The sequence below is a fragment of the Vitis riparia genome, chromosome 4 (assembly GCF_004353265.1).
Source record: "Vitis riparia cultivar Riparia Gloire de Montpellier isolate 1030 chromosome 4, EGFV_Vit.rip_1.0, whole genome shotgun sequence".
Taxonomy (NCBI): Eukaryota; Viridiplantae; Streptophyta; class Magnoliopsida; order Vitales; family Vitaceae; genus Vitis; species Vitis riparia.
In genome coordinates this window covers 6,050,516-6,064,362 of record NC_048434.1, presented here as the reverse complement: position 1 = coordinate 6,064,362, position 13,847 = coordinate 6,050,516, and positions in this window count along the sequence as shown.

The following is a 13,847-nucleotide window of genomic DNA, read 5'->3' as shown; positions in this document are numbered from 1 at the left end:
AATGGGAAGGGGTGTTGGCATAAAGAGAAGTATATATATGAGTGGTGAAGATGGAGTGGAAATGTTTCAGTAGTTCGTGGCTTCTGCGTAAGGGGTGGGGTGGGGTGGGGTGGGTTGGGTGTGGGTGTGGGTCTTTGGCCCACCATCACCACGTGGCACTGAGACCTTCCTTGTTTTCGGGTTTCGGGTCGCACCGCTGTGGGGCTCTTATCTTCTTCTATGTTAATCCACCCTTTTGCCTCTTCAATTTTTGTCATATCTATCTTTATTCTTTCTCTCCCTTTTTATTTATTTATTTATTCTTATTATTTTGGTTTTCCCATATTAACCATCCCAAATACCTAAGGTGAAGTTTTCAATTTTTATTTTTTTTCACTTTTGCCCTATTTCAAATATTTCTTAAACATAATTTTTATTTTTCCATCATCTTTTTCTTACCTAAAAAATTTAAATTATAAGTTTTATCAATTGAACTTATAAATCCCTTCTTTGAAAGAAGACAACAAAATTTAATTTATTAGATAAAAATATAATCATACAGCATCAAAATACAAATAAATGACATTAACGTATATAAAATGAATCAAAATATAAATAAATAATATTCAATCAAATATTAAATAATAAGATTAAATTAAAATATATAACATATTATTATTCATTCAATTTTCAGCATAGATATTAATCTACCAAAACCAAAAAATAAAAACCCACCCGAAATATTCCTTTTGGGCCAGCGGGATATGATGCACAATCTTCGATAAAATTTTATTATTAAGGAATTTAACAAATAAATGAATAAATATTTAATTAAATAAGATTCTTTTATTTTAAACTCCATGAACAAAGTCTATTTACTTATCCTAATAAGGTAAGTTTTTGTCTACCTTGGTAGACACAACATTTAAGATGATGTTTGAATACATTTTATTATATTATTAATATTATTATTTTTATTGTTTTTAAAAATAAATTTAATACGAAATTTTGAAAATTATTTTAAAATAATCAACTATTTAGTTATTATTTAAGTACTATTTTAAGTGATTTTTAAAATTCTAAAAACATTTAATTTTTAGATGAAAAAAAAAGTAATTTCAAAACATTAGAAAACGCTTTTAAGAGTATATTTAATAATGATTGTAAGTAGTATTTTTAGTGAATATTTGATAAATTAATTTAAAATGACTTAAGTCATTAAGTATGTTTCATAAAATAACTTAAGTAATAAATCAAAATAATTAATTTATTCTTAAATCCATATTTTCATTTTATTTTATTTTTTATTCTTATTTACTTTACCTCCATATTTTCTATTGATACCTAATTTTGTTTTTTTTAATTATAATTTATGAAAATAAATATATCAATTTAATTATTTAAAATAAGTTTTAAGTTAATTTTATTAAACAATTTTAATACTTAAAATAAAAATTAAATAATAAATTTTAAATTAATAACTTAAATATAATTTAACTTAAATTAAAGTTAACTTAAGTTAATAAATAATAATTATTAAGTTTTATTAAACACTTTTTAAAATTTTTTAATATTTAAAATTTTTTAATTTTTAAATATTAAAAATATTTTTTAAAATAGCTCGAAATCTCTCTTTTTCAACATTACGATGAATTTTTTAAGTTGTTTATCTATATTTATAATATTTAGAAACGTTAATACCGCTAGTCTTTTTTCTTAGGAGAAAGAAATTAAGAAGTTTGACCCCAAAAAAATTAACATTAATTTAAACTGAATTTCGATGCATTAGCATGATGACACTTGCCGATTCCTGTGAGGGTAAATAGAATTTGACCACAAAAGAAAAAAAAAGAAAAAAAAAAAAAAAAAAAAGGGAAATGTAGGAGTGCTAAAAAGTCAAATAAGGTTCTAAATGTTGGCTGATGAGTTTGACCATGCAGCCAAACAAAGAAAATGGCAACCTCAAATGTGGACAACAAGCTTCGCCAGTCATCGAGCCCAGAAGTAGAAATAATTTATTTTATTTTAAAAAATGAAGTCGTTTTCATTAGTAGAATTTAGCATTTTTTTTTTCTAAAAATAAATTCATTTTCATTACTCAAAAGCCTGGGGAGGAAGATCAACAACATAACTTTAACGTTTTGAGGTGCCTTCCAACTTACAAAATTTGAGCATATGCTATGTTTGATTTTAAGAAAATATTTAATATAAATATACACAAAAAATATGAAGAAAAAAAATAGTCAAAATTTTTATGTATTTGTATATTATTTAATTTTTTTATATAAAATAAGAAAAAAAGAGTTTGAAATAATATATACAACAATTTATTAAAATTAAAGTACATTGATATCACTCTTAAATCTGAGTATCGATCATCCAAATGTCTCATGTGATATTTAAGGTTTGACCAATCCTCATTATATACCAATTGGTTCTTTAACGAGGATTACGAATTGTATAAGCACTAAAAGAGTATTATATTGAGAGATGAATTATTAGAATACAACAATGTTATTCTTTAATTTGAAATAAATCATCAAATGACGATTCTTATAACTTGTTTAGTCATCAACCACTGAAACGATCACGATGACTCTTAAAATCAGCCTAGATACTGATTAATGAAATAATTGAAACTTCAAGTAAAAACTTTAAATTTATTAACTTTTTTTTCGACTTTTCTTTTTCATTTTCTTTTCCCGATATTTTCCCTCAAATTTAATACAAACCAGACATAGAAGACTTCATCACTCAATCATACAAGTTGGTTAAAAGTTGAGTAAGAGATAATGGTGATTAAATTTGGTATATAGAATGTGAATGTTGAAAGGTGTATGATGTATATGTTGATTATCATATCCCTCCCAATGAGTAGACCATGAAGTTCATATCTTATATGCTTGATTATTTATAGCATCAATTGATTATGATTTCATTCAAAACCCCAATTATTTTTAATAGTGTATGAGACAATAATTGACATGCACTAAAATAGAAATTGGTTTTATTTTCTCTTTATTATTGTATTTTATATTAATTACTAAAAATACCAAAAAAAAAGAAAATTTTAATTCATAGAAAACCCTATTTATGTTAAATTTTCTACCACTACCTTTTGGGAGATACCAATAAGGAGATAGCATTTGGTGATTCAAATGCTACCTTAAATAAGATAACATTTTTTGTTCTATCACACACCATATTTATAATTGGAAAAAGTGTGATACCAAAAAGTGAGGTGAATATTATCTTCCAACAAAAATACGATGCCCCTTTTAGCCTAACTTTTGATTTTTTAAGAAAATATTGGAAGCATTTGATTGATTTTTATTTTTGTTTTTGCACATATAAGTATTTAAGTGTCAAGGTTGAGTTTGTTGTGTCGGATTAACTATAAACAATTAAATAGGATGTACATATTGTAAAGTATCATTTTTCATGGAATATGATACTTATAATGTCGTATCTAAGATATATTATATTGTGCTGGTATTATAATCGTTGAATGAATAAAAAGCAAATTATATTTCAACATTTATTTTAAAGTAAAATACATATTGTATATTAATGTTTGCAGTTAAAATTTGGGTTATGTTTGGTTTCCAAAAAGTATTAAGCAAAAAAAAATGCTAAGAAAAATTATTTTATCATGTTTGATTGTATTGTGAAAAATACAACAGAAATCGAATATAATTTAAATAAATTAAAAACTTATGCATTTTCAAATTATTTTATTTTTATATCAATGAGTTAAAATATGTAATATGAGTTTGAAGTAATATATAAAATTAATTTATTAACCTTGAATCAATTTTTTATTTTCCTTGATATTTTCTTCTCCTATTTTTCTTTTTCATTTTATTTCCCCAATATTTTCCTTCAAAATTTTCAAAAGCCAAACATAGTCTTTATAGACCGATGTCATATGTATTTAAAAATTACTTTTAAAAAATTAAAATTTGAGGTATCAAAATTTATCGAGTTCTTATATCTTATATAAAAGTTATTATTATTATTTTTTATTTTTAAAATAAAAGAGAAATTTATAGAAATGAATCATTAAAGAATAATTTTTATTTATTTATTAATAATATTTATGATTAAAATATTTAAAATTTATAAATAGGAAAATATTACATGCTATTATCAAGTATATACAAACATTTTGTATATATAAAATATTATATTATATTAAATGATATTATTTTTAAAATATTTTTTTCAAATTAAAATTTAATTTTGTAATTGATTTTTTTATTTAAGTATATATATATATATATATATATATATATATATATATATATATATTAAATAGTAATATTTTTTTAGAAAAAAGGAATTAGACTAGAAAGTACAACAGGTAAGCGTTTATTAGGAAATGAAGGAACCGTACAAAACAGAACTGCATTAAAGTCATGTAACGAAAAGCGGCAGTCTTCAATTCGACCAATACCTGCCAAGTGCCAAGTTCCCAACTGCCCACTCCCAATCTCCCCCTCTCATGAGGCATGACCCATGAAGGTGCCGTGCTTTCACGCGCGATAAGTGCGTGTGGTAGGGGAGGAGGAGGCAATGTCATTAAGCATGAAGCACGTGCCAGGGCCTCACACGCTCGAGAGGTATGATTACATAAGGCGTGCCTGATAAGGTAGGTTTTGATGAGTGCACGTTTTTTGACGTTTTTAATATTTTCTCTGTGGCTCTGGTCATTGACTAAAACACCCCCTTTCTCCATGACGTGGAGACTCATGATTGGCAGTTTGTAGTAGCAAGTCAAAGGTTTTTATGTCAAGTAATATATACGTATGGCCAGCAATGTATGTCAAGTAATATACATATGTCAAGAACTAAAAGTGAAAATTTGGTTCAAATTTTAATCTATAGAAGAAAAAAGAACAAAAATTTTTAAAAGGGAGATTGAAAAAAAGGAGACTGAGTGATGATCACCGACTCGTGACAAAACTCTTTGGACTCATCCGAGTGTGACAATTTACATTATCTCCTTATTTTATTTTGTGGTATTAATAAAATAAATTTTTTTAATTGTGTGGGCAGGGGCATTTAGGAAATTTCATTATTATTTACTTTTTATTATTTGTTGTTTTTTTTTTTAAAAAAAAATTATCACTCCATGATTAATGTGAATTTATGAAAACTTACTATTCGACAACTTCGAAGAAAATGGAACAATAGTAGTTCTAATAAAGATTAACGATCATTGAGTGGGATTAGGGCACATGTAAAATTCTTTAAGATTATGATTACTATTTGTTTAAAAAAATCAAGGATATTTATAACCACTTGGATGAATATAAATATGGAGTGTTAAGAGATAGGTGCATTTAAACTCCTATACTTTGCTTTGTGTGGAAAACCCAAAAGAATATTAAGTTTATAATTTATCGTAACAATGAATACAAAAGGAAGAAATCCTTAAAATCGTAGCTTTAACAGTTCCTCCATCCACAATAAAACCAACTTGAAACCTAGTTTCGGACTTTAGCATAACAAAATGAGGACCTAGATTGTGACAATGAAGAACATAGAGTGCAACTGATGAAACCATGCATACTTCGTAACTCGACACATTAGGACCATTTTAAAAATCGACCTCTGATTTTGACATGTGAATTTTACGCCCTCTAATGAGTAATGATGAAAATATTGGTAATTACGGATATATCAGTACTTCGATATTACGGATATATTAGATATATCGGTGGATATTTTGGAAAAAAATATTGATAAGCCTAAAATTGATCAAAATATATAAAAATATAAGAAAAACTTCATAAAAATATAATTAGAAGTATAATGATATTTTAAAGTTATTTTATTAAATAATTTGATATATCTATAATATGATTTATCATATTTGATAATAATATCGTATGCATCGATAAAAATATGAATTTTATAAGTATACATTCATTATTAAATTACATCTAATATTATGATATTTGATTATAATATGTCTAATTTTAATATATATATTAATATTAAAATTATGATTCATTTAATTCAATTGTATTAAACAATATAAAATAAATTATGATATATGTACAATTTTTTAATATTTAATTAATTATTAATGATATTAAAAACACTATGAAGAAAATTATATAATTTTTATATTTTTGGTAATCAATTAAAAGAAAATTTTGTATTTAATTATAAAATAATTATAATTAATTTGTTTTTTAGAATATTCTTTTAATATTTTCTTTATATAATGAGTTTAACTATATATATGTTTAGTGTATGTTATATAACAAGGGTAAGTTTGCTTGGATGGTAAGTGGGTTGAACCTCAAACCTTTTGGTTTGGGGTTTGAATCCCCTCAACAGCAAAAGGAAGGGCCTTTTCCAAGCACTGTAGCGCGTTGATCATATGATATATCGGGAAAATCGGTTATTTATCTCCAATATATCGCGAGATATCGCCGTTTTTTGGGGATTTCTCCCGAAATTTCGCCATGGAGAAATATCTCAATGTCATATCGCCAATATTTTCTTCCTTGCTAATGAGGAAGACAAGTCTATTCAAAATGAAATTGAATGTTCAACCAAATAAGAATCTTATAATCTCACCTCAACAAAGTAAAGACACGAGTGGATAAGGGAAAATCCACTTAGTTGATGGTCAACGTATAGTTCAAGGGTTAGTGGGGACTTTCTTTGCATCACGGGTACTTCATGTTGATATTCTTTAGGATTTGCCTTCCCATATATTTTAGACCGATGATATGATCTATGACCTTGTTGATCACCTTATACATTTATGACAACTCATGACTTTGATGTAGGAGAGTGGCACACTCCTAACCAAAGCTTTTCCCTCTAGCCTACAAAGGCCAACCTTTGTCAAGTTCCATAACTTGCACAATCGGTTTATATAGAATTTTTTTCAACCTTTGTACCATGTTTATCTCATAGTACATGTGTTCTTTAAGACAACAATATGACAAAAATTCTCTTTTTAATGATTGGATGGAGGGAGATACTTTTAGAGAGTATGTGCAATGATTTAGTTGTGCTCTTATACACGTAGAATACTATGATGATTCAAACGCTCAAATAGCCTTTAAAAGGGGGTTTCCATTACACTCAAACTTGTACAAGCCTCTCCACCAAAAAGAAACCTAGTAGCATTGAAGAATCTTTTAAGAGAGCAAACAAATATGTGAGCCTAAAGAAAGAAATGGTTAAAAAAATGCCTAAAGTTCTTGTAGTGATAGAAAAAAACAAATGAAGTGCTCCGAGAATGATGATATCTCTTAAGCAAAACAAGCAAATGTAGATTGACAGAGAAATGAGTAGTAGGTATAGATCGCAAACTAAGGAGAGGAGTTTCGGCGCAAACTTCACTCACTTGAACACTCTTTATAATTAAGTTCTTTTGCAATTTGTGCAAATTGCCTAACTTATTGCTAATTCTCACAACCAATTGGCAATGATTCCAAAAGAGACCAATTAGATATTGTACTTATTATAAAGTGCATGTATTATATTTGAAGTTGTGAAACTAAGGTTTGGTTAATATTGATTTTGATGATAACAAAACAAGGTTTGGAACTAATGATCATATTTCAAGTGTGATTAAGCAAGACAACTTCCAAAGTGGCAATCCAAAGACAAATCAAGCCAAGGAGAAATCATGAAGAAGAAGACCACCTCAAAGAGAAGAGTTTTTCAAGACCAAAGCTTCTTAGGATCTCTTTTTAAGGTTGTTGGTGCACTAGGACTTTCATGCATTTCATTATTTATTTATACACCAAAATCATCCAAGAGTAATATTGTTTTAAATATCTTAAAAATTGGATGATTTCATGTTTTCAACTAAAACCTTGTATTAAATGATTTTCAAACTTGTGTTAAAAGGTTTTAAGTTGAAAAAGGTTGAGTGTTGAGCCAAAAGAATGGCTCAACCGGTTCAACCGGTCGACCGGTTGTGTTCGTTCGGTCGAGGACCGGTTGAGGGAGCCAAAAAGTTTCTCTCTCTCCTAGTGGCTTCCTCTTCCTGGTCAAGGTTGAACCTCAATCGGTTGAGGTCCGGTCGAGGTTCGGTTGAAGCCCAACGGTCATTTTTCCTAACGGCTAGTCAATCGGTCGACCCCTAGCTCGACCAATCGAACCCCCAACGGCTAGTATGACTTTTTTCTTCTATAAAAAGGCTCCAAACTTCATTGTTTCATAAGCTAAACCTTCCCAAATCATTCTTGATTATATTTGAGCCTTGGAAGATTATTTTTTAGTGCACCATTATTCCAAAACTTGCATATCTTTAGTGCACCATCCAATCCTAGTTTCTCTTGTATCATTTGAGCTTAAAGTTCTTGTGTTAGGATTTTTGAGAGATCATTTTATTTGTAAACCTTTGAAAGGAAGTTTCTCAAGTGTGAGGTATCACTTGAGAGGTTGTTCAAAAGTGGGATATCTCTTGAAGAAGTGTAAAGGGTGCTTGGAGCCAAAAGTCCAAGAGGGTGAATTGGAACTATAATCCAATTGTAAAGAGATTGGAAGCTTGGTTCAAGCTTCAAGATAGTGGAACCCTCACTCGGTTAGGAGGTTGAGGAGAGTGGACGTAGGCAAGGAAGTACTGAACCACTATAAACTCTCGTGTTTGCACTCTCTCTTCCCTAACTCTTTTAAATTATATGCAATTGTGTTTATTATATATTTGCATATATTTGTCTCTTATTTTTGCATAGTTTAAATTTGTGAAAAAGAGATCATCACCCTATTCACCCCCCCTCTAAGGTGATTACCATAAGTTGGATTAACCTCAAATTCCTAACAGAAGTCATCTCACATTAGTTAGTAGATAAAGGAAGGAAGCTTCCTTAAGCTATATAAGGAGGTCTCCACTCCTTACTCTATCCATCTCAAAACTTTCATTCTTTTATAAGTTTTTTATTTTTATTTTTTCTCTCTTCACATTTCTCCTAATTGAGAGAGATGTTGTAATTATTTTTTATTTTTAGTGAAATTTTGTTTAGTCTTACTGGTTGAAAATTTCCTCATAATAAGGAGGGTTTTACCACGTAAATACATTTGCCCCATGGTTTTATTTACTACTTTACTGCTCTATTACCTTTTTCAATGTTTTAAATCAAATTATTGTTGCATTTCATAACAACATGGGCACCTGATAAAAGATGTTAGAGTTTGAAGCATGTTATTGAAATGTACTTAAGTAGGGGAGATTTGAGCCGATTCCTACCTAAAACTTATGAGGGAGAACCAACTATGACAATCAAACTAGAAGAATCACTTAACAAGACCACCCAAAGGGTTATTTCTATCATTAATGGTGGATATAAAGAGACGTGAATATCCAATATAGAGACAGTGAATCAAGTAAGGGTAATGATAAAAACTAGTAAAGTATGTCAACTAGTGTTAGAGTGTATTCATAAAAGGTGTTGATGAAGGATTAGTTCGATTGTACAATGCACTTATAGTAATTTTGCTAATCTCCAATTCGAAGTTCTACGAATCCTCATTGACCTAAGAATTTCAATGGATTAAACCAGTAAAATTTTAGCAAATTAAAGTTAGACATAATTATATTTTTTCTAACTGATATAATATGTTTAATAAATCGGTCATGTTCGGGTTGGACTACTCAAGTTGTGTAACTTGTTTAACTTATTTATTTAATCATGTGAAAATAACTTATTTATGACCCAACTCATTTTAATTTATTAATTTTATGTATTTAAAATTTATAAAAATTAAAAATAATTTTTAAATTATGAATATCATTATAATTAAAAACTAAATAACAAGTAAAGTAAAAAATTATATATTTCAAATATTTTTATCTTTTTTAAAAGTCATTATCTTTTTAAGATAGGTCTCAAAAGAGTTGTTCATTTTGTATAGGAATTATTATCAATTTTTTAGAAAAAGCATATCAAACTACCTAATTTAATTATAATTTAAAAAATTAAAGTTAAAAAACTTAAAAACAACTAAAAATTATTTTTAAAAAATATTTTCAAAAATTGGTTAAACACTTCATTTTGGTGGGAAGCATTTTTAATCACTTTCAACTTCTCTTAACCAAAGAAAATAAAATAATATTGCTTTATATAACTATTTTTTTAATTAATTATTGTTATTTTTGTAACACCATTACATGTCAAAAAGACAAAACATGAGACATGTCATTATTTCAATTTTCAAATCATGTTACACGTGGCATTTTTTTAAATATTATTTTCTCTAAAATAGGAATTTTGAAAACATAAATATTTACTTTTATTTTTTTTTTAAAAAAAAAAAGAAGGAAAAGTGCTCAAAGTGATTATAGAAGGCTATAATTTTGAACCGAAAGAAGGGAGGCAGTTGGGAGCAACGTAGGGAAAGAATTAAAGGGTCATCAATCATCATCAACACCGAAATTCATATGATGGTGTACCAAATTTTTGAACCAATCAGTTGCGGCCACATCAGAATCAGGCTGTTGTGGTACAACCACCTTTATGAACCCACAGTCCCTTGGCAGAAACCCAGAAGAAATTGGTCTATATGAAGTCTATAATTTGTAGAAAAGTCAATTCTCTTGTCTTTGATTCGTAAAAAGTCAAGGAACCGTTTGCTAACTATTTTCGAGAATGGTTATAAAAATGGTTTTTGACTAACATGTGATGTTTTGTAAAATAAAAATATATTTGAAAACTTAAAATATTTTTAATCTATTTCTAATATATTTAAAATAATTTTTATATTATACTTTATTTTTCATCATTATATATATTTATATAAAAATATAAATAAAAAATATTTTTTGGTTAGTAAAAGTAATTTTTTTTTTGAAAAATAAAAAACCTTCTAAAAAATGATTGTCAAATAGGTCTTAGGTTTTTTTAGAACAATTGAAAAATTTTTTTTTTGAAAAATAAATTACTGTTATAATAAATTTATGATTTTTTTTGTACAGTATTTTAAGAAATAATTCAAATTATAAAAAACATTTTATAAACTTCCATATTGTCATCTTCATTCAGAATAAGCCAATAAAATTATTTTTTATATTTGATATTTAAAAAAAATATATTCTTGAAAATAATTGAAAACCATTTATAATAATAGTTTTTAAAAAAAAATGAAGTGTCGGGGGAAGTAGATGGAGTGAGGGTTTGGTTTTAAACAATAATAATGTGTATGAAGGAGATTAAAGGGATCAATAAATGGGTGGAGCCAACTCTCCTTCCTCCCGTGTGTCCCAACTGCCAATTGAGTAGGGATTGAGGCTATATTCAATAGAGAGATTGTCAGAATTTACAATGTCCATCCACTTGGAAATTGGTTTATATTAAATATGGCCACTTGAAATTGATTTACAATAAGGTTGTTGAGTATAAATTAATATATTGCTCTGCTTTTCCATTAGAGTAATGATAGAAATTGTAGCACCTGCTCATTCCAATTAATGTGCCGATCACATTATTTGTGTGTATAGATGTAGGTGGAAGTTAGAGAGAAGAATTTAAAGCCCATTTTTTTTTCTTTTTATAGTCTATTTTACTAAAAGGCTCAAATATAGAAAAAGAAAAAGAAAAAAAACCATAAAAGATAATTCGCCTTTTATAGGCACATATATAATATATATATATATATATATATATATATATATATATATATATATATATATATATATATGAAATTTTAAATAAGGTTGTCAAAAATTTGTTATGGATTGAATATTCAAAAAAGAGGTTACTCATAAGCTTTATGCATTAAATTGAAAGTGTTAATGTAAACATATTAAGAAAAGAACATAAAAGTAAAGCAAATTACATGAGGTTTTAATGTGGTTCGATCAATCATATCTATTTTTATTAGTTTTTTTATTTTTAAATTTTTTTTTTTTATGTTTTGTATTACCTTCAATCATGAATCCTTTTGCCCCACAAGGTGCTATTTCTTCCTCATATTTACATCTTAGTGTGCTCTCTTGTCCCACAAGATGTCTCCTACTCTTTCTCATGACTTAAAATATTTATATAGATATGTCACCAACTATCTTTATTCTACAACAAATATTTTAATTACAATCACATATAAAGTTTGGAAACATTCTATATAGTATTCGTTTTGTAAAAAGAAGTATATTTTAAATGAGAATTCGAAACACATACCCAACACATTATTCGATTGATCAATTGTGGCAAAGTTTCTTTTCAAGGCATCCAATATAGCTCTAATTTATCCAATTGTAGATTCATAAGTCATTTTTCCCCTATGGGATTTAAGTGTTCCATTATGCACAAACTTCTCCTCCTTGGCTGAAAGAGGTGAATTTGTTATTATTGAATTATCACAAATGTATGGTCAAATAATTATGTATAATAAATAAATGAGAAGGTAAGTAAATATTAAATCTTACAAACAATTGATTGAGGTTAGAGTTTGACTATATGTCCTTAAGATGAATTTGCCCTGTATTGGTGTTTACAGTTTGTTGACAATCGTTTCCCAGGATACAACGATCACTTTCTAGTGATAGTAATACTCCAAATCACAAGAAATAACGAATCACTTGATGACTTGAACTCTCTTGAATACCAAACACTTAGAAAAAAAGGAGAAGAAGTGGAGAGAATTGATGATGGAATGAATGAGAAATGTCATGTGGGGGGCCCTATTTATAGGTTTTCTGGTGACTCTTAGAAAAGATGTGTCTTAAATACTTGACATATCCTTAGACACAAGTTGTGTCAATTAGGAAGAGTTGTGTCTAATTGAAACGACATGTCTTAATTTCCATTCACCTATAAATATCCCAACAGAATCCTCTTAATCAGATGAAATACCTTGATAGATGAGTAAAGAAGAAGTAGATGAGCTAAAATGCATATTGGTTGAAACTACAAGATATCATTTTCCTTATTCAAACGCTCATTTTGTTGCATAATAGAGTGTAACCTTTGCTCTTACTACTCTTATTTTGTGGTTTAAACGACTTTGTAAATGCTACAATGGGTCAACAAGGGGAGAAGAACTTCATCTACTTGATCGAATCAAATCTGACTTCTTTGACATTTGCGTTTAACCTTCCTTCTACCTGTGCACATTCCTATAGACAACGTAAAAAATTGTCTCCAATGATCTTGGTGTCTTTTTCCCTCCGTATCCATTTATGTATGTGGCATAATAACCGCCCATCCTCTTTGTTGTACATTTAGGGATGTAGGGTTCATCCCATCTCTTCTCAATTATTAAACAACTCTAATCACTTTCTAGGTGGTTACTATTCTTAGAATTTGGAACCAACAGGATCAACTTGTATGGATAAACAAGTTAAACTAACCATGGGCCAAACCTTCAAACTAGGCTATGATGGTGATGCATGAGACAAAATTGCTTTGAAGACCATTTGACAAATGGACAAGAGTGCTATTAAATGTATGTCTAATTGAATTACAAGCAAAATATACTTAATGTATAAGGTCTTTTCACTCAAGACTTACAATCGCGACAACAAGATATGATCCTTGGAAATTAGGAGTGACAAGATGACCTCAAGTGACCACAATCCATACACACATGACCTCCACATTATATTAAAACCATGTGAAATGCATGTTGAATTGATGTACAATCAAAATACATTCAATGTACAACCCATTTTCATTTAATACACAAGAATTATAGACCCATAATTTTGACTACAAAAGAAGAAGAGTTTGAGGGTTAGTTTGAACATTTTATCATGTTATTTTTGTATTTATTTTTAGAAAAATATTTTATATCACGGTGGAGTGGCTAATTGTTGTGGAATCGGAGGAAGCGAGAGGAAGAGAAGCTTTTACCATCAAATCTAATAGCATACGACTTTAAAAAGGCTAGATGAG